The 22,058-nt window shown below is 45.8% G+C and overlaps 1 protein-coding gene and 25 non-coding genes across 26 annotated transcripts in view; 1 reads left to right on the top strand and 25 right to left on the bottom strand.

Moving 5' to 3' along the window:
- LOC143512591 (ninjurin-1) overlaps window positions 1–22,058 on the top strand; it is a 300,728-nt gene that overhangs the window by 80,209 nt on the left and 198,461 nt on the right. The window lies entirely within an intron of this gene.
- Window positions 560–631, bottom strand: trnat-cgu (transfer RNA threonine (anticodon CGU)). The gene has a single exon. It is a non-coding gene; the product is annotated as a tRNA-Thr (tRNA).
- On the bottom strand, window positions 1,503–1,574 carry trnaa-ugc (transfer RNA alanine (anticodon UGC)). Its single transcript has one exon. It is a non-coding gene; the product is annotated as a tRNA-Ala (tRNA).
- Window positions 2,081–2,152, bottom strand: trnat-cgu (transfer RNA threonine (anticodon CGU)). The gene has a single exon. It is a non-coding gene; the product is annotated as a tRNA-Thr (tRNA).
- On the bottom strand, window positions 3,024–3,095 carry trnaa-ugc (transfer RNA alanine (anticodon UGC)). Its single transcript has one exon. It is a non-coding gene; the product is annotated as a tRNA-Ala (tRNA).
- trnat-cgu (transfer RNA threonine (anticodon CGU)) lies at window positions 3,602–3,673 on the bottom strand. The gene has a single exon. It is a non-coding gene; the product is annotated as a tRNA-Thr (tRNA).
- Window positions 4,545–4,616, bottom strand: trnaa-ugc (transfer RNA alanine (anticodon UGC)). The gene has a single exon. It is a non-coding gene; the product is annotated as a tRNA-Ala (tRNA).
- trnat-cgu (transfer RNA threonine (anticodon CGU)) lies at window positions 5,123–5,194 on the bottom strand. The gene has a single exon. It is a non-coding gene; the product is annotated as a tRNA-Thr (tRNA).
- Window positions 6,066–6,137, bottom strand: trnaa-ugc (transfer RNA alanine (anticodon UGC)). Its single transcript has one exon. It is a non-coding gene; the product is annotated as a tRNA-Ala (tRNA).
- trnap-cgg (transfer RNA proline (anticodon CGG)) lies at window positions 7,427–7,498 on the bottom strand. Its single transcript has one exon. It is a non-coding gene; the product is annotated as a tRNA-Pro (tRNA).
- On the bottom strand, window positions 8,370–8,441 carry trnaa-ugc (transfer RNA alanine (anticodon UGC)). The gene has a single exon. It is a non-coding gene; the product is annotated as a tRNA-Ala (tRNA).
- Window positions 9,738–9,809, bottom strand: trnat-cgu (transfer RNA threonine (anticodon CGU)). Its single transcript has one exon. It is a non-coding gene; the product is annotated as a tRNA-Thr (tRNA).
- trnaa-ugc (transfer RNA alanine (anticodon UGC)) lies at window positions 10,681–10,752 on the bottom strand. The gene has a single exon. It is a non-coding gene; the product is annotated as a tRNA-Ala (tRNA).
- Window positions 12,042–12,113, bottom strand: trnat-cgu (transfer RNA threonine (anticodon CGU)). The gene has a single exon. It is a non-coding gene; the product is annotated as a tRNA-Thr (tRNA).
- Window positions 12,985–13,056, bottom strand: trnaa-ugc (transfer RNA alanine (anticodon UGC)). Its single transcript has one exon. It is a non-coding gene; the product is annotated as a tRNA-Ala (tRNA).
- Window positions 14,349–14,420, bottom strand: trnat-ugu (transfer RNA threonine (anticodon UGU)). The gene has a single exon. It is a non-coding gene; the product is annotated as a tRNA-Thr (tRNA).
- On the bottom strand, window positions 15,294–15,365 carry trnat-cgu (transfer RNA threonine (anticodon CGU)). Its single transcript has one exon. It is a non-coding gene; the product is annotated as a tRNA-Thr (tRNA).
- On the bottom strand, window positions 16,239–16,310 carry trnat-cgu (transfer RNA threonine (anticodon CGU)). The gene has a single exon. It is a non-coding gene; the product is annotated as a tRNA-Thr (tRNA).
- On the bottom strand, window positions 17,182–17,253 carry trnaa-ugc (transfer RNA alanine (anticodon UGC)). The gene has a single exon. It is a non-coding gene; the product is annotated as a tRNA-Ala (tRNA).
- trnat-cgu (transfer RNA threonine (anticodon CGU)) lies at window positions 17,762–17,833 on the bottom strand. Its single transcript has one exon. It is a non-coding gene; the product is annotated as a tRNA-Thr (tRNA).
- Window positions 18,705–18,776, bottom strand: trnaa-ugc (transfer RNA alanine (anticodon UGC)). Its single transcript has one exon. It is a non-coding gene; the product is annotated as a tRNA-Ala (tRNA).
- On the bottom strand, window positions 19,285–19,356 carry trnat-cgu (transfer RNA threonine (anticodon CGU)). Its single transcript has one exon. It is a non-coding gene; the product is annotated as a tRNA-Thr (tRNA).
- Window positions 20,228–20,299, bottom strand: trnaa-ugc (transfer RNA alanine (anticodon UGC)). Its single transcript has one exon. It is a non-coding gene; the product is annotated as a tRNA-Ala (tRNA).
- Window positions 20,808–20,879, bottom strand: trnat-cgu (transfer RNA threonine (anticodon CGU)). Its single transcript has one exon. It is a non-coding gene; the product is annotated as a tRNA-Thr (tRNA).
- On the bottom strand, window positions 21,164–21,235 carry trnaa-ugc (transfer RNA alanine (anticodon UGC)). Its single transcript has one exon. It is a non-coding gene; the product is annotated as a tRNA-Ala (tRNA).
- Window positions 21,744–21,815, bottom strand: trnat-cgu (transfer RNA threonine (anticodon CGU)). The gene has a single exon. It is a non-coding gene; the product is annotated as a tRNA-Thr (tRNA).

The raw sequence follows: 22,058 nt of genomic DNA, 5'->3' as shown, positions 1-22,058 counted from the left end.
AACCAGGCAGGCTTGTTGTTGAGCGGGGTGGCGAACGTAACACTCGTGACGGAGTGTTTTTTCAATAGCCCTGAAATAAATGCTACGGTTTTGTTTTAGTCCGTATCCAGTTAATCAGGAATGAGATTGGGTCCGGACAGGACTGCGTTCGGGTCCGGATCCGGACCGCGGTCCGCCAGTTGAGTACCCCTGCCCTATAACATAGACTTTGACATACAGCCTCTTAATCTGCAAACTACCTGGAAGCAATGGAGAAATTCTTACCTAGCAAAGCCCAGTTTTCGCTCCTGCAGACTCTATCACATGGAAACCTGATGGTAAACTCAGTAAAGATCATTGAAATACTCAAAACAAAGGTAGAGGTCACATTAGAAATGGATGTAGATGTTCCCGTTGTCTGCCATTTAAAAGGTAAGCACCTTTCCACCAGGCCATTTCAGCTGCTTCTTTGAGAGTCAGACTTGATCACATACAGAGGTCTCTTGTACAAGGACAAAATTGGAAGCAGATATTTTGGTAGTGAATGGACATTATAGACCCTTCGGTCCACTTTCCTTAAAGGCACGAACGGGGATCGAACCCATGATCTTCGGTTTACGAGACCGACGCCTTACCACTTGGCCACCATGCCGTAGAAAAGAGAGAGTGCTTAAATTTGAACCACACACAAACCTATGAGGGCATGTGGTAACTCCGACAGCGGAAGTGTGTGGAAATGGCTGGAACATGCTCAAAATCACAACACTGTTCTGACCCGTGAATTGATACCAATTCTACCGATTCTACACTGTCCATAGGCTGTAACCAAAATAGCATTGCATAGGCAGCTACCAAAAGGAGAACAGAAGAAGCAACCCATGTCTTGGTGACTGGAAGAAAGTTGCACAGTTGAGTCACAGCCGTTTGGGACTCACCCAGGAAAGAGCACTTTTTGGTTGTTGGGGCCTAACAGGAAGCAAGAGTACCTGAGTGTTAAACAATGGCATTCAGGAAACAAGCTATGCTTCATTGAGATGCTGGGGGTCGAAGCCAGTTCCTCACACAGGCGAAGCATGGGCTCTACCACTGAGCTACATCCCCACTTGTAAGGTTGTCTTCAGAATTCTGAAAGAGTCTAGCACAGCAAATACGGCCACCAGAAGCAGTAACAGGACGAACCCATGAAGCAAGTTATACTTCAGCAGCAGCCATGCCAGAATGTCAAGTTTGCAAGGAACAAAAACAGAATTGAAAACTGACAAAGCACTTTAATGGTCCAATGGCTAACCGGTGATCTTCGGTTACGAAGGCATGTGTTAAAAGCAGCAGTGAACATGCTCAAAAACACGACACCATTGTGACCGATGTATAACCGAACGGAAACTGAGCATCGTCTATCAATAAGAGAAGCTGCAAGCAACACTATTAAGGCACAAAAAGAGTGAGAGAAATGCACAGCGTCTGAATGTCAGCTCAACCCGAAAGGTTAAAATATAGCCAACCATATCTATAGATAATGCTCATGGAGATGCAGGGGATTGAACCCTGGACCTCATACATGCAAAGCATGCGCTCTTCCACTGAGCTACATTCCCTTGACATGTGGAACTAATTGGTTGTAGAGCCAAAGAGAATGATTCCAAAGGTTTATCAACTAGTCCAGTTGCCTAATGTATCACTACTCCCTGAAGGGGTGAGAAGGCCTGCCACACCATCAGGAATCCTTGGCCCTATAACATAGACTTTGACATACAGCCTCTTAATCTGCAAACTACCTGGAAGCAATGGAGAAATTCTTACCTAGCAAAGCCCAGTTTTCGCTCCTGCAGACTCTATCACATGGAAACCTGATGGTAAACTCAGTAAAGATCATTGAAATACTCAAAACAAAGGTAGAGGTCACATTAGAAATGGATGTAGATGTTCCCGTTGTCTGCCATTTAAAAGGTAAGCACCTTTCCACCAGGCCATTTCAGCTGCTTCTTTGAGAGTCAGACGAGTGCTTGATCACATACAGAGGTCTCTTGTACAAGGACAAAATTGGAAGCAGATATTTTGGTAGTGAATGGACATTATAGACCCTTCGGTCCACTTTCCTTAAAGGCACGAACGGGGATCGAACCCATGATCTTCGGTTTACGAGACCGACGCCTTACCACTTGGCCACCATGCCGTAGAAAAGAGAGAGTGCTTAAATTTGAACCACACACAAACCTATGAGGGCATGTGGTAACTCCGACAGCGGAAGTGTGTGGAAATGGCTGGAACATGCTCAAAATCACAACACTGTTCTGACCCGTGAATTGATACCAATTCTACCGATTCTACACTGTCCATAGGCTGTAACCAAAATAGCATTGCATAGGCAGCTACCAAAAGGAGAACAGAAGAAGCAACCCATGTCTTGGTGACTGGAAGAAAGTTGCACAGTTGAGTCACAGCCGTTTGGGACTCACCCAGGAAAGAGCACTTTTTGGTTGTTGGGGCCTAACAGGAAGCAAGAGTACCTGAGTGTTAAACAATGGCATTCAGGAAACAAGCTATGCTTCATTGAGATGCTGGGGGTCGAAGCCAGTTCCTCACACAGGCGAAGCATGGGCTCTACCACTGAGTTACATCCCCACTTGTAAGGTTGTCTTCAGAATTCTGAAAGAGTCTAGCACAGCAAATACGGCCACCAGAAGCAGTAACAGGACGAACCCATGAAGCAAGTTATACTTCAGCAGCAGCCATGCCAGAATGTCAAGTTTGCAAGGAACAAAAACAGAATTGAAAACTGACAAAGCACTTTAATGGTCCAATGGCTAACCGGTGATCTTCGGTTACGAAGGCATGTGTTAAAAGCAGCAGTGAACATGCTCAAAAACACGACACCATTGTGACCGATGTATAACCGAACGGAAACTGAGCATCGTCTATCAATAAGAGAAGCTGCAAGCAACACTATTAAGGCACAAAAAGAGTGAGAGAAATGCACAGCGTCTGAATGTCAGCTCAACCCGAAAGGTTAAAATATAGCCAACCATATCTATAGATAATGCTCATGGAGATGCAGGGGATTGAACCCTGGACCTCATACATGCAAAGCATGCGCTCTTCCACTGAGCTACATTCCCTTGACATGTGGAACTAATTGGTTGTAGAGCCAAAGAGAATGATTCCAAAGGTTTATCAACTAGTCCAGTTGCCTAATGTATCACTACTCCCTGAAGGGGTGAGAAGGCCTGCCACACCATCAGGAATCCTTGGCCCTATAACATAGACTTTGACATACAGCCTCTTAATCTGCAAACTACCTGGAAGCAATGGAGAAATTCTTACCTAGCAAAGCCCAGTTTTCGCTCCTGCAGACTCTATCACATGGAAACCTGATGGTAAACTCAGTAAAGATCATTGAAATACTCAAAACAAAGGTAGAGGTCACATTAGAAATGGATGTAGATGTTCCCGTTGTCTGCCATTTAAAAGGTAAGCACCTTTCCACCAGGCCATTTCAGCTGCTTCTTTGAGAGTCAGACGAGTGCTTGATCACATACAGAGGTCTCTTGTACAAGGACATAATTGGAAGCAGATATTTTGGTAGTGAATGGACATTATAGACCCTTCGGTCCACTTTCCTTAAAGGCACGAACGGGGATCGAACCCATGATCTTCGGTTTACGAGACCGACGCCTTACCACTTGGCCACCATGCCGTAGAAAAGAGAGAGTGCTTAAATTTGAACCACACACAAACCGATGAGGGCATGTGGTAACTCCGACAGCGGAAGTGTGTGGAAATGGCTGGAACATGCTCAAAATCACAACACTGTTCTGACCCGTGAATTGATACCAATTCTACCGATTCTACACTGTCCATAGGCTGTAACCAAAATAGCATTGCATAGGCAGCTACCAAAAGGAGAACAGAAGAAGCAACCCATGTCTTGGTGACTGGAAGAAAGTTGCACAGTTGAGTCACAGCCGTTTGGGACTCACCCAGGAAAGAGCACTTTTTGGTTGTTGGGGCCTAACAGGAAGCAAGAGTACCTGAGTGTTAAACAATGGCGTTCAGGAAACAAGCTATGCTTCATTGAGATGCTGGGGGTCGAAGCCAGTTCCTCACACAGGCGAAGCATGGGCTCTACCACTGAGTTACATCCCCACTTGTAAGGTTGTCTTCAGAATTCTGAAAGAGTCTAGCACAGCAAATACGGCCACCAGAAGCAGTAACAGGACGAACCCATGAAGCAAGTTATACTTCAGCAGCAGCCATGCCAGAATGTCAAGTTTGCAAGGAACAAAAACAGAATTGAAAACTGACAAAGCACTTTAATGGTCCAATGGCTAACCGGTGATCTTCGGTTACGAAGGCGTGTGTTAAAAGCAGCAGTGAACATGCTCAAAAACACGACACCATTGTGACCGATGTATAACCGAACGGAAACTGAGCATCGTCTATCAATAAGAGAAGCTGCAAGCAACACTATTAAGGCACAAAAAGAGTGAGAGAAATGCACAGCGTCTGAATGTCAGCTCAACCCGAAAGGTTAAAATATAGCCAACCATATCTATAGATAATGCTCATGGAGATGCAGGGGATTGAACCCTGGACCTCATACATGCAAAGCATGCGCTCTTCCACTGAGCTACATTCCCTTGACATGTGGAACTAATTGGTTGTAGAGCCAAAGAGAATGATTCCAAAGGTTTATCAACTAGTCCAGTTGCCTAATGTATCACTACTCCCTGAAGGGGTGAGAAGGCCTGCCACACCATCAGGAATCCTTGGCCCTATAACATAGACTTTGACATACAGCCTCTTAATCTGCAAACTACCTGGAAGCAATGGAGAAATTCTTACCTAGCAAAGCCCAGTTTTCGCTCCTGCAGACTCTATCACATGGAAACCTGATGGTAAACTCAGTAAAGATCATTGAAATACTCAAAACAAAGGTAGAGGTCACATTAGAAATGGATGTAGATGTTCCCGTTGTCTGCCATTTAAAAGGTAAGCACCTTTCCACCAGGCCATTTCAGCTGCTTCTTTGAGAGTCAGACGAGTGCTTGATCACATACAGAGGTCTCTTGTACAAGGACATAATTGGAAGCAGATATTTTGGTAGTGAATGGACATTATAGACCCTTCGGTCCACTTTCCTTAAAGGCACGAACGGGGATCGAACCCATGATCTTCGGTTTACGAGACCGACGCCTTACCACTTGGCCACCATGCCGTAGAAAAGAGAGAGTGCTTAAATTTGAACCACACACAAACCGATGAGGGCATGTGGTAACTCCGACAGCGGAAGTGTGTGGAAATGGCTGGAACATGCTCAAAATCACAACACTGTTCTGACCCGTGAATTGATACCAATTCTACCGATTCTACACTGTCCATAGGCTGTAACCAAAATAGCATTGCATAGGCAGCTACCAAAAGGAGAACAGAAGAAGCAACCCATGTCTTGGTGACTGGAAGAAAGTTGCACAGTTGAGTCACAGCCGTTTGGGACTCACCCAGGAAAGAGCACTTTTTGGTTGTTGGGGCCTAACAGGAAGCAAGAGTACCTGAGTGTTAAACAATGGCGTTCAGGAAACAAGCTATGCTTCATTGAGATGCTGGGGGTCGAAGCCAGTTCCTCACACAGGCGAAGCATGGGCTCTACCACTGAGTTACATCCCCACTTGTAAGGTTGTCTTCAGAATTCTGAAAGAGTCTAGCACAGCAAATACGGCCACCAGAAGCAGTAACAGGACGAACCCATGAAGCAAGTTATACTTCAGCAGCAGCCATGCCAGAATGTCAAGTTTGCAAGGAACAAAAACAGAATTGAAAACTGACAAAGCACTTTAATGGTCCAATGGCTAACCGGTGATCTTCGGTTACGAAGGCGTGTGTTAAAAGCAGCAGTGAACATGCTCAAAAACACGACACCATTGTGACCGATGTATAACCGAACGGAAACTGAGCATCGTCTATCAATAAGAGAAGCTGCAAGCAACACTATTAAGGCACAAAAAGAGTGAGAGAAATGCACAGCGTCTGAATGTCAGCTCAACCCGAAAGGTTAAAATATAGCCAACCATATCTATAGATAATGCTCATGGAGATGCAGGGGATTGAACCCTGGACCTCATACATGCAAAGCATGCGCTCTTCCACTGAGCTACATCCCCTTGACGTGTGGAACTAATTGGTTGTAGAGCCAAAGAGAATGATTCCAAAGGTTTATCAACTAGTCCAGTTGCCTAATGTATCACTACTCCCTGAAGGGGTGAGAAGGCCTGCCACACCATCAGGAATCCTTGGCCCTATAACAGGCGTACTCAACTAAATTTGTCTGCGGTCCAGTTTTGGCAGATACCTGTGACCTGAGGTCCGGTGCGGCGGGGGGTGGCGAACGTAAGTTGTTGAGCGGCGGCGGGGGGGGTGGGGGGGGGGGTGTTGAAAAGTGCTGGAATTTAGGTTAAAGTACTTTAAAATGCTTGAAATTGTAACTACTTGGTTTCACAACAAATATCTGTCTGACTGAATAGTTCTCTTGTATTAAGTTAACAAATAGGCCTACGAGCCTCTTGTAATTCCAGGACGAAACATGAGAGAACGCGAAGACGTGAAGATTGGGCGTTTTTTTTTTTACTTAATTATGTTTAACATGCTGGGAAATATTGAAATGAACCTTGAAAGTGGCGTACAAGTGCTTGAATTCCACCTTATAAAGGTGTATGAACCCTGAAAAAGTGACTTTGTTCATTGCGCTGAAGCGCGGCGCGAAGTTACAAAATTCGAGAGGTGCACGACCTCTCGAACCGACAGCGCGCGAGACACTCGCGCACACGCGGAGCCACAGCGATTACGTCATTTTCGCCGCGCGGACCCTCGCGCTGCTCGCGAAGCGTCAACCAGGCAGGCTTGTTGTTGAGCGGGGTGGCGAACGTAACACTCGTGACGGAGTGTTTTTTCAATAGCCCTGAAATAAATGCTACGGTTTTGTTTTAGTCCGTATCCAGTTAATCAGGAATGAGATTGGGTCCGGACAGGACTGCGTTCGGGTCCGGATCCGGACCGCGGTCCGCCAGTTGAGTACCCCTGCCCTATAACATAGACTTTGACATACAGCCTCTTAATGTGCAAACTACCTGGAAGCAATGGAGAAATTCTTACCTAGCAAAGCCCAGTTTTCGCTCCTGCAGACTCTATCACATGGAAACCTGATGGTAAACTCAGTAAAGATCATTGAAATACTCAAAACAAAGGTAGAGGTCACATTAGAAATGGATGTAGATGTTCCCGTTGTCTGCCATTTAAAAGGTAAGCACCTTTCCACCAGGCCATTTCAGCTGCTTCTTTGAGAGTCAGACGAGTGCTTGATCACATACAGAGGTCTCTTGTACAAGGACATAATTGGAAGCAGATATTTTGGTAGTGAATGGACATTATAGACCCTTCGGTCCACTTTCCTTAAAGGCACGAACGGGGATCGAACCCATGATCTTCGGTTTCCGAGACCGACGCCTTACCACTTGGCCACCATGCCGTAGAAAAGAGAGAGTGCTTAAATTTGAACCACACACAAACCTATGAGGGCATGTGGTAACTCCGACAGCGGAAGTGTGTGGAAATGGCTGGAACATGCTCAAAATCACAACACTGTTCTGACCCGTGAATTGATACCAATTCTACCGATTCTACACTGTCCATAGGCTGTAACCAAAATAGCATTGCATAGGCAGCTACCAAAAGGAGAACAGAAGAAGCAACCCATGTCTTGGTGACTGGAAGAAAGTTGCACAGTTGAGTCACAGCCGTTTGGGACTCACCCAGGAAAGAGCACTTTTTGGTTGTTGGGGCCTAACAGGAAGCAAGAGTACCTGAGTGTTAAACAATGGCATTCAGGAAACAAGCTATGCTTCATTGAGATGCTGGGGGTCGAAGCCAGTTCCTCACACAGGCGAAGCATGGGCTCTACCACTGAGCTACATCCCCACTTGTAAGGTTGTCTTCAGAATTCTGAAAGAGTCTAGCACAGCAAATACGGCCACCAGAAGCAGTAACAGGACGAACCCATGAAGCAAGTTATACTTCAGCAGCAGCCATGCCAGAATGTCAAGTTTGCAAGGAACAAAAACAGAATTGAAAACTGACAAAGCACTTTAATGGTCCAATGGCTAACCGGTGATCTTCGGTTACGAAGGCGTGTGTTAAAAGCAGCAGTGAACATGCTCAAAAACACGACACCATTGTGACCGATGTATAACCGAACGGAAACTGAGCATCGTCTATCAATAAGAGAAGCTGCAAGCAACACTATTAAGGCACAAAAAGAGTGAGAGAAATGCACAGCGTCTGAATGTCAGCTCAACCCGAAAGGTTAAAATATAGCCAACCATATCTATAGATAATGCTCATGGAGATGCAGGGGATTGAACCCTGGACCTCATACATGCAAAGCATGCGCTCTTCCACTGAGCTACATCCCCTTGACGTGTGGAACTAATTGGTTGTAGAGCCAAAGAGAATGATTCCAAAGGTTTATCAACTAGTCCAGTTGCCTAATGTATCACTACTCCCTGAAGGGGTGAGAAGGCCTGCCACACCATCAGGAATCCTTGGCCCTATAACAGGCGTACTCAACTAAATTTGTCTGCGGTCCAGTTTTGGCAGATACCTGTGACCTGAGGTCCGGTGCGGCGGGGGTGGCGAACGTAAGTTGTTGAGCGGCGGCGGGGGGGGTGGGGGGGGGGGGGGGGGGGTGTTGAAAAGTGCTGGAATTTAGGTTAAAGTACTTTAAAATGCTTGAAATTGTAACTACTTGGTTTCACAACAAATATCTGTCTGACTGAATAGTTCTCTTGTATTAAGTTAACAAATAGGCCTACGAGCCTCTTGTAATTCCAGGACGAAACATGAGAGAACGCGAAGACGTGAAGATTGGGCGTTTTTTTTTTTACTTAATTATGTTTAACATGCTGGGAAATATTGAAATGAACCTTGAAAGTGGCGTACAAGTGCTTGAATTCCACCTTATAAAGGTGTATGAACCCTGAAAAAGTGACTTTGTTCATTGCGCTGAAGCGCGGAGCGAAGTTACAAAATTCGAGAGGTGCACGACCTCTCGAACCGACAGCGCGTGAGACACTCGCGCACACGCGGAGCCACAGCGATTACGTCATTTTCGCCGCGCGGACCCTCGCGCCGCTCGCGAAGCGTCAACCAGGCAGGCTTGTTGTTGAGCGGGGTGGCGAACGTAACACTCGTGACGGAGTGTTTTTTCAATAGCCCTGAAATAAATGCTACGGTTTTGTTTTAGTCCGTATCCAGTTAATCAGGAATGAGATTGGGTCCGGACAGGACTGCGTTCGGGTCCGGATCCGGACCGCGGTCCGCCAGTTGAGTACCCCTGCCCTATAACATAGACTTTGACATACAGCCTCTTAATCTGCAAACTACCTGGAAGCAATGGAGAAATTCTTACCTAGCAAAGCCCAGTTTTCGCTCCTGCAGACTCTATCACATGGAAACCTGATGGTAAACTCAGTAAAGATCATTGAAATACTCAAAACAAAGGTAGAGGTCACATTAGAAATGGATGTAGATGTTCCCGTTGTCTGCCATTTAAAAGGTAAGCACCTTTCCACCAGGCCATTTCAGCTGCTTCTTTGAGAGTCAGACGAGTGCTTGATCACATACAGAGGTCTCTTGTACAAGGACAAAATTGGAAGCAGATATTTTGGTAGTGAATGGACATTATAGACCCTTCGGTCCACTTTCCTTAAAGGCACGAACGGGGATCGAACCCATGATCTTCGGTTTACGAGACCGACGCCTTACCACTTGGCCACCATTCCACAGAAAAGAGAGAGTGCTTAAATTTGAACCACACACAAACCTATGAGGGCATGTGGTAACTCCGACAGCGGAAGTGTGTGGAAATGGCTGGAACATGCTCAAAATCACAACACTGTTCTGACCCGTGAATTGATACCAATTCTACCGATTCTACACTGTCCATAGGCTGTAACCAAAATAGCATTGCATAGGCAGCTACCAAAAGGAGAACAGAAGAAGCAACCCATGTCTTGGTGACTGGAAGAAAGTTGCACAGTTGAGTCACAGCCGTTTGGGACTCACCCAGGAAAGAGCACTTTTTGGTTGTTGGGGCCTAACAGGAAGCAAGAGTACCTGAGTGTTAAACAATGGCATTCAGGAAACAAGCTATGCTTCATTGAGATGCTGGGGGTCGAAGCCAGTTCCTCACACAGGCGAAGCATGGGCTCTACCACTGAGCTACATCCCCACTTGTAAGGTTGTCTTCAGAATTCTGAAAGAGTCTAGCACAGCAAATACGGCCACCAGAAGCAGTAACAGGACGAACCCATGAAGCAAGTTATACTTCAGCAGCAGCCATGCCAGAATGTCAAGTTTGCAAGGAACAAAAACAGAATTGAAAACTGACAAAGCACTTTAATGGTCCAATGGCTAACCGGTGATCTTCGGTTACGAAGGCGTGTGTTAAAAGCAGCAGTGAACATGCTCAAAAACACGACACCATTGTGACCGATGTATAACCGAACGGAAACTGAGCATCGTCTATCAATAAGAGAAGCTGCAAGCAACACTATTAAGGCACAAAAAGAGTGAGAGAAATGCACAGCGTCTGAATGTCAGCTCAACCCGAAAGGTTAAAATATAGCCAACCATATCTATAGATAATGCTCATGGAGATGCAGGGGATTGAACCCTGGACCTCATACATGCAAAGCATGCGCTCTTCCACTGAGCTACATCCCCTTGACGTGTGGAACTAATTGGTTGTAGAGCCAAAGAGAATGATTCCAAAGGTTTATCAACTAGTCCAGTTGCCTAATGTATCACTACTCCCTGAAGGGGTGAGAAGGCCTGCCACACCATCAGGAATCCTTGGCCCTATAACAGGCGTACTCAACTAAATTTGTCTGCGGTCCAGTTTTGGCAGATACCTGTGACCTGAGGTCCGGTGCGGCGGGGGTGGCGAACGTAAGTTGTTGAGCGGCGGCGGGGGGGGTGGGGGGGGGGGGGTGTTGAAAAGTGCTGGAATTTAGGTTAAAGTACTTTAAAATGCTTGAAATTGTAACTACTTGGTTTCACAACAAATATCTGTCTGACTGAATAGTTCTCTTGTATTAAGTTAACAAATAGGCCTACGAGCCTCTTGTAATTCCAGGACGAAACATGAGAGAACGCGAAGACGTGAAGATTGGGCGTTTTTTTTTTACTTAATTATGTTTAACATGCTGGGAAATATTGAAATGAACCTTGAAAGTGGCGTACAAGTGCTTGAATTCCACCTTATAAAGGTGTATGAACCCTGAAAAAGTGACTTTGTTCATTGCGCTGAAGCGCGGCGCGAAGTTACAAAATTCGAGAGGTGCACGACCTCTCGAACCGACAGCGCGCGAGACACTCGCGCACACGCGGAGCCACAGTGATTACGTCATTTTCGCCGCGCGGACCCTCGCGCCGCTCGCGAAGCGTCAACCAAGCTGGCTTGTTGTTGAGCGGGGTGGCGAACGTAACACTCGTGACGGAGTGTTTTTTCAATAGCCCTGAAATAAATGCTACGGTTTTGTTTTAGTCCGTATCCAGTTAATCAGGAATGAGATTGGGTCCGGACAGGACTGCGTTCGGGTCCGGATCCGGACCGCGGTCCGCCAGTTGAGTACCCCTGCCCTATAACATAGACTTTGACATACAGCCTCTTAATCTGCAAACTACCTGGAAGCAATGGAGAAATTCTTACCTAGCAAAGCCCAGTTTTCGCTCCTGCAGACTCTATCACATGGAAACCTGATGGTAAACTCAGTAAAGATCATTGAAATACTCAAAACAAAGGTAGAGGTCACATTAGAAATGGATGTAGATGTTCCCGTTGTCTGCCATTTAAAAGGTAAGCACCTTTCCACCAGGCCATTTCAGCTGCTTCTTTGAGAGTCAGACAAGTGCTTGATCACATACAGAGGTCTCTTGTACAAGGACATAATTGGAAGCAGATATTTTGGTAGTGAATGGACATTATAGACCCTTCGGTCCACTTTCCTTAAAGGCACGAACGGGGATCGAACCCATGATCTTCGGTTTACGAGACCGACGCCTTACCACTTGGCCACCATGCCGTAGAAAAGAGAGAGTGCTTAAATTTGAACCACACACAAACCGATGAGGGCATGTGGTAACTCCGACAGCGGAAGTGTGTGGAAATGGCTGGAACATGCTCAAAATCACAACACTGTTCTGACCCGTGAATTGATACCAATTCTACCGATTCTACACTGTCCATAGGCTGTAACCAAAATAGCATTGCATAGGCAGCTACCAAAAGGAGAACAGAAGAAGCAACCCATGTCTTGGTGACTGGAAGAAAGTTGCACAGTTGAGTCACAGCCGTTTGGGACTCACCCAGGAAAGAGCACTTTTTGGTTGTTGGGGCCTAACAGGAAGCAAGAGTACCTGAGTGTTAAACAATGGCATTCAGGAAACAAGCTATGCTTCATTGAGATGCTGGGGGTCGAAGCCAGTTCCTCACACAGGCGAAGCATGGGCTCTACCACTGAGCTACATCCCCACTTGTAAGGTTGTCTTCAGAATTCTGAAAGAGTCTAGCACAGCAAATACGGCCACCAGAAGCAGTAACAGGACGAACCCATGAAGCAAGTTATACTTCAGCAGCAGCCATGCCAGAATGTCAAGTTTGCAAGGAACAAAAACAGAATTGAAAACTGACAAAGCACTTTAATGGTCCAATGGCTAACCGGTGATCTTCGGTTACGAAGGCGTGTGTTAAAAGCAGCAGTGAACATGCTCAAAAACACGACACCATTGTGACCGATGTATAACCGAACGGAAACTGAGCATCGTCTATCAATAAGAGAAGCTGCAAGCAACACTATTAAGGCACAAAAAGAGTGAGAGAAATGCACAGCGTCTGAATGTCAGCTCAACCCGAAAGGTTAAAATATAGCCAACCATATCTATAGATAATGCTCATGGAGATGCAGGGGATTGAACCCTGGACCTCATACATGCAAAGCATGCGCTCTTCCACTGAGCTACATCCCCTTGACGTGTGGAACTAATTGGTTGTAGAGCCAAAGAGAATGATTCCAAAGGTTTATCAACTAGTCCAGTTGCCTAATGTATCACTACTCCCTGAAGGGGTGAGAAGGCCTGCCACACCAACAGGAATCCTTGGCCCTATAGCAGGCGTACTCAACTAAATTTGTCTGCGGTCCAGTTTTGGCAGATACCTGTGACCTGAGGTCCGGTGCGGCGGGGGTGGCGAACGTAAGTTGTTGAGCGGCGGCGGGGGGGGGGGGGGGGGGGGGGGTGTTGAAAAGTGCTGGAATTTAGGTTAAAGTACTTTAAAATGCTTGAAATTGTAACTACTTGGTTTCACAACAAATATCTGTCTGACTGAATAGTTCTCTTGTATTAAGTTAACAAATAGGCCTACGAGCCTCTTGTAATTCCAGGACGAAACATGAGAGAACGCGAAGACGTGAAGATTGGGCGTTTTTTTTTTTTACTTAATTATGTTTAACATGCTGGGAAATATTGAAATGAACCTTGAAAGTGGCGTACAAGTGCTTGAATTCCACCTTATAAAGGTGTATGAACCCTGAAAACGTGACTTTGTTCATTGCGCTGAAGCGCGGCGCGAAGTTACAAAATTCGAGAGGTGCACGACCTCTCGAACCGACAGCGCGCGAGACACTCGCGCACACGCGGAGCCACAGCGATTACGTCATTTTCGCCACGCGGACCCTCGCGCCGCTCGCGAAGCGTCAACCAGGCAGGCTTGTTGTTGAGCGGGGTGGCGAACGTAACACTCGTGACGGAGTGTTTTTTCAATAGCCCTGAAATAAATGCTACGGTTTTGTTTTAGTCCGTATCCAGTTAATCAGGAATGAGATTGGGTCCGGACAGGACTGCGTTCGGGTCCGGATCCGGACCGCGGTCCGCCAGTTGAGTACCCCTGCCCTATAACATAGACTTTGACATACAGCCTCTTAATCTGCAAACTACCTGGAAGCAATGGAGAAATTCTTACCTAGCAAAGCCCAGTTTTCGCTCCTGCAGACTCTATCACATGGAAACCTGATGGTAAACTCAGTAAAGATCATTGAAATACTCAAAACAAAGGTAGAGGTCACATTAGAAATGGATGTAGATGTTCCCGTTGTCTGCCATTTAAAAGGTAAGCACCTTTCCACCAGGCCATTTCAGCTGCTTCTTTGAGAGTCAGACGAGTGCTTGATCACATACAGAGGTCTCTTGTACAAGGACAAAATTGGAAGCAGATATTTTGGTAGTGAATGGACATTATAGACCCTTCGGTCCACTTTCCTTAAAGGCACGAACGGGGATCGAACCCGTGATCTTCGGATTACAAGACCGACGCCTTACCACTTGGCCACCATGCCATAGAAAAGAGAGAGTGCTTAAATTTGAACCACACACAAACCTATGAGGGCATGTGGTAACTCCGACAGCGGAAGTGTGTGGAAATGGCTGGAACATGCTCAAAATCACAACACTGTTCTGACCCGTGAATTGATACCAATTCTACCGATTCTACACTGTCCATAGGCTGTAACCAAAATAGCATTGCATAGGCAGCTACCAAAAGGAGAACAGAAGAAGCAACCCATGTCTTGGTGACTGGAAGAAAGTTGCACAGTTGAGTCACAGCCATTTGGGACTCACCCAGGAAAGAGCACTTTTTGGTTGTTGGGGCCTAACAGGAAGCAAGAGTACCTGAGTGTTAAACAATGGCATTCAGGAAACAAGCTATGCTTCATTGAGATGCTGGGGGTCGAAGCCAGTTCCTCACACAGGCGAAGCATGGGCTCTACCACTGAGCTACATCCCCACTTGTAAGGTTGTCTTCAGAATTCTGAAAGAGTCTAGCACAGCAAATACGGCCACCAGAAGCAGTAACAGGACGAACCCATGAAGCAAGTTATACTTCAGCAGCAGCCATGCCAGAATGTCAAGTTTGCAAGGAACAAAAACAGAATTGAAAACTGACAAAGCACTTTAATGGTCCAATGGCTAACCGGTGATCTTCGGTTACGAAGGCATGTGTTAAAAGCAGCAGTGAACATGGATGTAGATGTTCCCGTTGTCTGCCATTTAAAAGGTAAGCACCTTTCCGCCAGGCCATTTCAGCTGCTTCTTTGAGAGTCAGACGAGTGCTTGATCACATACAGAGGTCTCTTGTACAAGGACAAAACTGGAAGCAGATATTTTAGTAGTGAATGGACATTATAGACCATTCGGTCCACTTTCCTTAAAGGCACGAACGGGGATCGAACCCGTGATCTTCGGTTTACGAGACCGACGCCTTACCACTTGGCCACCATGCCATAGAAAAGAGAGAGTGCTTAAATTTGAACCACACACAAACCTATGAGGGCATGTGGTAACTCCGACAGCGGAAGTGTGTGGAAATGGCTGGAACATGCTCAAAATCACAACACTGTTCTGACCCGTGAATTGATACCAATTCTACCGATTCTACACTGTCCATAGGCTGTAACCAAAATAGCATTGCATAGGCAGCTACCAAAAGGAGAACAGAAGAAGCAACCCATGTCTTGGTGACTGGAAGAAAGTTGCACAGTTGAGTCACAGCCGTTTGGGACTCACCCAGGAAAGAGCACTTTTTGGTTGTTGGGGCCTAACAGGAAGCAAGAGTACCTGAGTGTTAAACAATGGCATTCAGGAAACAAGCTATGCTTCATTGAGATGCTGGGGGTCGAAGCCAGTTCCTCACACAGGCGAAGCATGGGCTCTACCACTGAGCTACATCCCCACTTGTAAGGTTGTCTTCAGAATTCTGAAAGAGTCTAGCACAGCAAATACGGCCACCAGAAGCAGTAACAGGACGAACCCATGAAGCAAGTTATACTTCAGCAGCAGCCATGCCAGAATGTCAAGTTTGCAAGGAACAAAAACAGAATTGAAAACTGACAAAGCACTTTAATGGTCCAATGGCTAACCGGTGATCTTCGGTTACGAAGGCATGTGTTAAAAGCAGCAGTGAACATGGATGTAGATGTTCCCGTTGTCTGCCATTTAAAAGGTAAGCACCTTTCCGCCAGGCCATTTCAGCTGCTTCTTTGAGAGTCAGACGAGTGCTTGATCACATACAGAGGTCTCTTGTACAAGGACAAAATTGGAAGCAGATATTTTAGTAGTGAATGGACATTATAGACCGTTCGGTCCACTTTCCTTAAAGGCACGAACGGGGATCGAACCCGTGATCTTCGGTTTACGAGACCGACGCCTTACCACTTGGCCACCATGCCATAGAAAAGAGAGAGTGCTTAAATTTGAACCACACACAAACCTATGAGGGCATGTGGTAACTCCGACAGCGGAAGTGTGTGGAAATGGCTGGAACATGCTCAAAATCACAACACTGTTCTGACCCGTGAATTGATACCAATTCTACCGATTCTACACTGTCCATAGGCTGTAACCAAAATAGCATTGCATAGGCAGCTACCAAAAGGAGAACAGAAGAAGCAACCCATGTCTTGGTGACTGGAAGAAAGTTGCACAGTTGAGTCACAGCCGTTTGGGACTCACCCAGGAAAGAGCACTTTTTGGTTGTTGGGGCCTAACAGGAAGCAAGAGTACCTGAGTGTTAAACAATGGCATTCAGGAAACAAGCTATGCTTCATTGAGATGCTGGGGGTCGAAGCCAGTTCCTCACACAGGCGAAGCATGGGCTCTACCACTGACCTACATCCCCACTTGTAAGGTTGTCTCCAGAATTCTGAAAGAGTCTAGCACAGCAAATACGGCCACCAGAAGCAGTAACAGGACGAACCCATGAAGCAAGTTATACTTCAGCAGCAGCCATGCCAGAATGTCAAGTTTGCAAGGAACAAAAACAGAATTGAAAACTGACAAAGCACTTTAATGGTCCAATGGCTAACCGGTGATCTTCGGTTACGAAGGCATGTGTTAAAAGCAGCAGTGAACATGCTCAAAAACACGACACCATTGTGACCGATGTATAACCGAACGGAAACTGAGCATCGTCTATCAATAAGAGAAGCTGCAAGCAACACTATTAAGGCACGAAAAGTGTAAGAGAAATGCACAGCGTCTGAATGTCAGCTCAACCCGAAAGGTTAAAATATAGCCAACAATATCTATAGACAATGCTCATGGAGATGCAGGGGATTGAACCCTGGACCTCATACATGCAAAGCATGCGCTCTTCCACTGAGCTACATCCCCTTGACATGTGGAACTAATTGGTTGTAGAGCCAAAGAGAATGATTCCAAAGGTTTATCAACTAGTCTACAGTTGCCTAATGTATCACTACTCCCTGAAGGGGTGAGAAGGCCTGCCACACCATCAGGAATACTTGGCCCTATAACATAGACTTTGACATACAGCCTCTTAATCTGCAACCTACCTGGAAGCAATGGAGAAATTCTTACCTAGCAAAGCCCAGTTTTCGCTCCTGCAGACTCTATCACATGGAAACCTGATGGTAAACTCAGTAAAGATCATTGAAATACTCAAAACAAAGGTAGAGGTCACATTAGAAATGGATGTAGATGTTCCCGTTGTCTGCCATTTAAAAGGTAAGCACCTTTCCGCCAGGCCATTTCAGCTGCTTCTTTGAGAGTCAGACGAGTGCTTGATCACATACAGAGGTCTCTTGTACAAGGACAAAATTGGAAGCAGATATTTTAGTAGTGAATGGACATTATAGACCGTTCGGTCCACTTTCCTTAAAGGCACGAACGGGGATCAAACCCGTGATCTTCGGTTTACGAGACCGACGCCTTACCACTTGGCCACCATGCCATAGAAAAGAGAGAGTCCTTAAATTTGAACCACACACAAACTTATGAGGACATGTGGTAACTCCGACAGCGGAAATGTGTGGAAATGGCTGGAACATGCTCAAAATCACAACACTGTTCTGACCCGTGAATTGATACCAATTCTACCGATTCTACACTGTCCATAGGCTGTAACCAAAATAGCATTGCATAGGCAGCTACCAAAAGGAGAACAGAAGAAGCAACCCATGTCTTGGTGACTGGAAGAAAGTTGCACAGTTGAGTCACAGCTGTTTGGGACTCACCCAGGAAAGAGCACTTTTTGGTTGTTGGGGCCTAACAGGAAGCAAGAGTACCTGAGTGTTAAACAATGGCATTCAGGAAACAAGCTATGCTTCATTGAGATGCTGGGGGTCGAAGCCAGTTCCTCACACAGGCGAAGCATGCGCTCTAACACTGAGCTACATCCCCACTTGTAAGGTTGTCTTCAGAATTCTGAAAGAGTCTAGCACAGCAAATACGGCCACCAGAAGCAGTAACAGGACAAACCCATGAAGCAAGTTATACTTCAGCAGCAGCCATGCCAGAATGTCAAGTTTGCAAGGAACAAAAACAGAATTGAAAACTGACAAAGCACTTTAATGGTCCAATGGCTAACCGGTGGTCTTCGGTTAGGAAGGCATGTGTTAAAAGCAGCAGTGAACATGCTCAAAAACACGACACCATTGTGACCGATGTATAACCGAACGGAAACTGAGCATCGTCTATCAATAAGAGAAGCTGCAAGCAACACTATTAAGGCACGAAAAGGGTGAGAGAAATGCACAGCGTCTGAATGTCAGCTCAACCCGAAAGGTTAAAATATAGCCAACCATATCTATATACAATGCTCATGGAGATGCAGGGGATTGAACCCTGGACCTCATACATGCAAAGCATGCGCTCTTCCACTGAGCTACATCCCCTTGACATGTGGAATGAATTGGTTGTAGAGCCAAAGAGAATAATTCCAAAGGTTTATCAACTAGTCTACAGTTGCCTAATGTATCACTAATCCCTGAAGGGGTGAGAAGGCCTGCCACACCATCAGGAATACTTGGCCCTATAACATAGACTTTGACATACAGCCTCTTAATCTGCAACCTACCTGGAAGCAATGGAGAAATTCTTACCTAGCAAAGCCCAGTTTTCGCTCCTGCAGACTCTATCACATGGAAACCTGATGGTAAACTCAGTAAAGATCATTGAAATACTCAAAACAAAGGTAGAGGTCACATTAGAAATGGAGGTAGATGTTCCTGTTGTCTGCCATTTAAAAGGTAAGCACCTTTCCGCCAGGCCATTTCAGCTGCTTCTTTGAGAGTCAGACGAGTGCTTGATCACATACAGAGGTCTCTTGTACAAGGACAAAATTGGAAGCAGATATTTTAGTAGTGAATGGACATTATAGACCGTTCGGTCCACTTTCCTTAAAGGCACGAACGGGGATCGAACCCGTGATCTTCGGTTTACGAGACCGACGCCTTACCACTTGGCCACCATGCCATAGAAAAGAGAGAGTGCCTAAATTTGAACCACACACAAACCTATGAGGGCATGTGGTAACTCCGACAGCGGAAGTGTGTGGAAATGGCTGGAACATGCTCAAAATCACAACACTGTTCTGACCCGTGAATTGATACCAATTCTACCAATTCTACACTGTCCATAGGCTGTAACCAAAATAGCATTGCATAGGCAGCTACCAAAAGGAGAACAGAAGAAGCAACCCATGTCTTGGTGACTGGAAGAAAGTTGCACAGTTGAGTCACAGCCGTTTGGGACTCACCCAGGAAAGAGCACTTTTTGGTTGTTGGGGCCTAACAGGAAGCAAGAGTACCTGAGTGTTAAACAATGGCATTCAGGAAACAAGCTATGCTTCATTGAGATGCTGGGGGTCGAAGCCAGTTCCTCACACAGGCGAAGCATGGGCTCTACCACTGAGCTACATCCCCACTTGTAAGGTTGTCTTCAGAATTCTGAAAGAGTCTAGCACAGCAAATACGGCCACCAGAAGCAGTAACAGGACGAACCCATGAAGCAAGTTATACTTCAGCAGCAGCCATGCCAGAATGTCAAGTTTGCAAGGAACAAAAACAGAATTGAAAACTGACAAAGCACTTTAATGGTCCAATGGCTAACCGGTGATCTTCGGTTACGAAGGCATGTGTTAAAAGCAGCAGTGAACATGCTCAAAATCACGACACCATTGTGACCTATGTATAACCGAACGGAAACTGAGCATCGTCTATCAATAAGAGAAGCTGCAAGCAACACTATTAAGGCACGAAAAGTGTAAGAGAAATGCACAGCGTCTGAATGTCAGCTCAACCCGAAAGGTTAAAATATAGCCAACAATATCTATAGACAATGCTCATGGAGATGCAGGGGATTGAACCCTGGACCTCATACATGCAAAGCATGCGCTCTTCCACTGAGCTACATCCCCTTGACATGTGGAATGAATTGGTTGTAGAGCCAAAGAGAATGATTCCAAAGGTTTATCAACTAGTCTACAGTTGCCTAATGTATCACTAATCCCTGAAGGGGTGAGAAGGCCTGCCACACCATCAGGAATACTTGGCCCTATAACATAGACTTTGACATACAGCCTCTTAATCTGCAAACTACCTGGAAGCAATGGAGAAATTCTTACCTAGCAAAGCCCAGTTTTCACTCCTGCAGACTCTATCACATGGAAACCTGATGGTAAACTCAGTAAAGATCATTGAAATACTCAAAACAAAGGTAGAGGTCACATTAGAAATGGATGTAGATGTTCCCGTTGTCTGCCATTTAAAAGGTAAGCACCTTTCCGCCAGGCCATTTCAGCTGCTTCTTTGAGAGTCAGACGAGTGCTTGATCACATACAGAGGTCTCTTGTACAAGGACAAAATTGGAAGCAGATATTTTAGTAGTGAATGGACACTATAGACCGTTCAGTCCACTTTCCTTAAAGGCACGAACGGGGATCGAACCCGTGATCTTCGGTTTACGAGACCGACGCCTTACCACTTGGCCACCATGCCATAGAAAAGAGAGAGTCCTTAAATTTGAACCACACACAAACTTATGAGGACATGTGGTAACTCCGACAGCGGAAATGTGAGGAAATGGCAGGAACATGCTCAAAATCACGACACCATTTTGACCTATGTATAACCGAACGGAAACTGAGCATTGTCTATCAATAAGAGAAGCTGCAAGCAACACTATTAAGGCACAAAAAGAGTGAGAGAAATGCACAGCGTCTGAATGTCAGCTCAACCCGAAAGGTTAAAATATAGCCAACCATATCTATAGATAATGCTCATGGAGATGCAGGGGATTGAACCCTGGACCTCATACATGCAAAGCATGCGCTCTTCCACTGAGCTACATCCCCTTGACGTGTGGAACTAATTGGTTGTAGAGCCAAAGAGAATGATTCCAAAGATTTATCAACTAGTCTACAGTTGCCTAATGTATCACTAATCCCTGAAGGGGTGAGAAGGCCTGCCACACCATCAGGAATACTTGGCCCTATAACATAGACTTTGACATACAGCCTCTTAATCTGCAAACTACCTGGAAGCAATGGAGAAATTCTTACCTAGCAAAGCCCAGTTTTCACTCCTGCAGACTCTATCACATGGAAACCTGATGGTAAACTCAGTAAAGATCATTGAAATACTCAAAACAAAGGTAGAGGTCACATTAGAAATGGATGTAGATGTTCCCGTTGTCTGCCATTTAAAAGGTAAGCACCTTTCCGCCAGGCCATTTCAGCTGCTTCTTTGAGAGTCAGACGAGTGCTTGATCACATACAGAGGTCTCTTGTACAAGGACAAAATTGGAAGCAGATATTTTAGTAGTGAATGGACACTATAGACCGTTCAGTCCACTTTCCTTAAAGGCACGAACGGGGATCGAACCCGTGATCTTCGGTTTACGAGACCGACGCCTTACCACTTGGCCACCATGCCATAGAAAAGAGAGAGTCCTTAAATTTGAACCACACACAAACTTATGAGGACATGTGGTAACTCCGACAGCGGAAATGTGAGGAAATGGCAGGAACATGCTCAAAATCACGACACCATTGTGACCTATGTATAACCGAACGGAAACTGAGCATTGTCTATCAATAAGAGAAGCTGCAAGCAACACTATTAAGGCACAAAAAGAGTGAGAGAAATGCACAGCGTCTGAATGTCAGCTCAACCCGA

Source organism: Brachyhypopomus gauderio, chromosome 4 (genome assembly GCF_052324685.1).
Source record: "Brachyhypopomus gauderio isolate BG-103 chromosome 4, BGAUD_0.2, whole genome shotgun sequence".
In the NCBI taxonomy this organism is placed as follows: Eukaryota; Metazoa; Chordata; class Actinopteri; order Gymnotiformes; family Hypopomidae; genus Brachyhypopomus; species Brachyhypopomus gauderio.
This window is presented reverse-complemented; position numbering and strand designations above follow the sequence as displayed.